Below are 3,612 nucleotides of genomic sequence, written 5' to 3' on the forward strand. Positions count from 1 at the left end.
GCAGGCAAATAGGGGCAGGTATCAAAGATAGCACAGAGCTGGTTTGCTTGAGAAAGAGTCCTCACCTCAGGCACAGTTTCTTGTGGTTTGTGGGAGGTGTGTGACTCAGAGACAGCTCTGGGAGGGAGGCTAAGGGTCATCAAGAACATGAGATGACCAGAGTGACAAGGTTTTCAAAGAATGGATATATTCGAACCTCTAGAAAGGACAATTTAGAAGGGGCGAAACCAGGATCCACAAGACTAGAACTTCCCACTTCTTTAAGTGCTTCCTCATCCAGACCATTCTATTCATGTGTTTATTGGAGGTCACACCAATTCCCTTACTACCTGGTATAAAATATAATCGATCACCTCCCCCAAGCTTTTCAAACCACGATTGAGTTTCTCATTCATTTTGGTCCCCAAGCGGTACTACTGGTTAGTGGTCTGTAGACTCACTCCCAACTACCCCCTTGTGGGGTAAAAAAAAAACCAAAAACAAAAAAGAAACAAAAAACAAAAACACCCAAACAAAACAAAACAAAAACCAATTCCCCTTAGGCTGGCCCCACTGAAGTCAGAACTAAAGTAGAGGGGCTGGCAGCCTCCCGGAGACTAAAACAGCTTGAGACAGGAGAGCTACCTTTCTAAGTAAGGATGGGAAATTTGTTCAGGTAATGTTTGGGAATTCACAGGTGCCACCTTAGGATAAGAATTAGAAGATAGAAATCTCACTTCTCCCTTGCACCTTTCTCTACTGCCTAACTGATATGACTGCCTCTCTGTCACTACATTTCTGCTGACTGGAGCCCCAGACACTAGTCACACAGGTAACTACTTGGTATCAGCAGACACTCACAACTTTCCCAAAGTGGTAGCCATATCTTAGGCTACAATGGCGATTCTCCAGTTACTTCAATATTTTAAAAAGCTGCAGCAGCATGTAAAAGAATTTCATTTCATTAAAAAAAAGTTTAGAAAGGTCTTCAGGAGATGGTGAGTTTATTTTGTCTTGTCTGGATAGAGGTTTGATTTGCTCTTGAATGTTCCGGGGGTGGAGACTAGGAGAAAGCACAGGGTGTGGAGGTCTACTCAGTGCAGTCGTCTCCCTCATCCTCATCCTCACCGTCCACAGACAGAACAGCGTATTTGCTTGCAGAAGTGAACTTGGAGGCTGGGTTCTCCTCAGGTTTCTTTGGCTCAGGCGCAGATCTGGAGTCTTGATCTTTTTTGCCATCCTTCCTATCCAACTCCTTCCAGTGGTCTCTGTTCCCTCCATCCCCGGGACCACGGCTGGAGCTCCCAGTTTGGCCTTTTGTGGCACTCACCCCATTGGCTTTACTTTCATCTTTCCTTGATGGTCCTTCCTCAGAGGCCTGAGCTGGAGCTACTTTGCCTCCACCACTTGTCGGGGACGGCTGCTCTGTGTCTGAGCTCTGAGATCGAGCAGGAGGGTTAGAGCTTCGCTTCACCCACGCATTCTTCTTTGGTGGAGGGGCTGGCATTACCTTTAGAGGCTGGTCAGGTTTAGGAGGCTTAGAGGTTAGAGAGTAACAGTCTTCTCCTTTATTGAGGGTTTCATTTTCTAGAGACTTCTCACTCTCTCTCCTTCGTGTATTTCTGCCAGATGTGGCCGAGGGCCCAGTCTGCGATGACTCACTTCCTGTCCTCCACCGACCTTTCTCTTTCCTGAGTTTCTTCACTTCGCCAACCTGGGTGTCTCTCCCGGGGCCGGTGGTCTAGTTTTGGCTCATCCAGCTGACGCTGCAGCTTCTCCTGCTCCTTCTGTAGCCGCTCCTCGACTGACTCCTCTTTCTCTAGCAGCTGTGTCAACAGGCTTTGCCCCTCCAAAGATAGAAGCTGCTCGGCTGGACTGGGAGGTGCTAGCAGAGGAATCATCTTCTTTAGGAGTACTCTGAGGCTTTAGATTCGGTTTGGGTCTTTGGGGGGGGGGGGGGAAACCTCTGTCATCGCGCCTATAATCCTCCGGAGAGTAATCATCCCTGGAGCTCCATGACCGTCCCGTCTGTCATATCGGTCCTCATAGAGGTCCCCACCTCCTCTGTAGTCGTCATCCCTCCGGTACCCACTCCCAAACGCTCTTCTGCCACTGCCTATCCTGGAGTCATAGCCTCGGTCATAGTCTCTGCTGCCTCAGTCATCATAGCGATGCCGGCCCCCTTATCGGTCCATGTCTCTGTGTGGGCCATCCCGATAGTCCCTATATCCATCCCGATATCGGTCTGAATCATAACAATCTCAATACTTGTCTCCAAAGCTCTCATTGCCTCTTCTAGGTGGGTAGTCATCAAAGCTGCTGTGGCAGGACGGGCCCTCCAGTATGTACCTGTTTTGTCAGAATCCCGATTTCTATCTCTACCAAAAGAACGGTCATCCCTGTCTTTATCCTGTGCTTGATCAGCAACGTCCACTCGAATTCTCCTGTTACCTAGAGACTCTTCACTGAGACTCAAAACACTGGGCAGAGAATCCAGGTCCTCAAACTCTGCATAGCTGAAGCCTTTCAGCCTGTCTGGATTGCTGGGCTCGCATGGTGAGCGCACAGCGCTGATATTTAATCCTCTAAAGAAATCCTTAATGGTGTCTTCTGTCACATCATAGGGCAGATTCCCTAGGAAGGCAGTGTAGGGTGGCAACTTGGGAAGACGGCTCCGGTTGATATTGGGTTCCCGAGCAGCCTGTGGAGCAGTGGGAAGGATGGAACCGTCAATTGGAGGCGACCTGTGCACATCATCATCGTTACTATGCCAAGTTGTTGACACATCTCCTTCCAGATCGTCTGTTTCATCAGCCCAGCTGACTGGTTTGGGGACATAGGTGCTTCCTCCACCAGTTCCCCCATCCTCAGCTAGAAAGTCTGTTAGGGAGATGGTCTTCCCCTTCTTATTCTTCTTTTTTGCTGAGGCCGTCATGTTGGGAGAGGGAGAGAGACCGCAAAGGACCCGGATGAGGCAATCACGTGATTATCGACTTTTTTTCTTCATTATGAATTCTAGATGAATACATATTTGTAACTTAACATTATCCACACTGGTCGCCCCAAACTACATCTTGTATAAGCTTTTTTTCTCTTTCCCACTCTAATAACAAGGAACACCACCCAACAGTTATCCATTCCAGAATCCTTGTAGTAATTCTGAATGAAATATCCTTTCAATGTTAGAGATTTCTAAGTATGGTATTGTATGACATAATTCCAGGACTTGGAAGGCTGATACTATAGAATTTCCAGTTCAAGGTCAGGCTTGGTTACATAATGAGATTCAATCCACTCTGAGATATGAGAGTCTTTCTCAAAATAAATGAACAATACAAACCACACGACAAAATAAAGTCAAAGAAATTTCACTGGGTTCTATATCCAGAATCAGTGTAAAATATCACTTTCTTTTATCAATACCCAAACTGTAACCTGTGTCTAAGCTACTGTCAACTGTCACTTTAATTAATCTTGATTTCTTGCTCATTCTTTTGTTCCATGAATGCCTTTTCTGAGTTCTGTCCACTTACCTGCCTAGAAAATCTGTAATTTAAATGTCTGACTCCAGTGGTTTACTTAGAAATGAGGTCTTTGGGTTGATTAAGATTTAGATGAGGTCATGAGATTGAG

The 3,612-nt window shown here is 46.6% G+C and overlaps 1 pseudogene; it reads right to left on the bottom strand.

Annotated features, from left to right (window-relative positions):
* Positions 1-966: 966 nt before the first annotated feature.
* On the bottom strand, positions 967-2,953 carry LOC117694527 (eukaryotic translation initiation factor 4B pseudogene; annotated as a pseudogene).
* Between the last annotated feature and the right edge of the window lie 659 nt (positions 2,954-3,612).

Source organism: Arvicanthis niloticus, chromosome X, assembly GCF_011762505.2.
Source record: "Arvicanthis niloticus isolate mArvNil1 chromosome X, mArvNil1.pat.X, whole genome shotgun sequence".
Classification (NCBI taxonomy): domain Eukaryota; kingdom Metazoa; phylum Chordata; class Mammalia; order Rodentia; family Muridae; genus Arvicanthis; species Arvicanthis niloticus.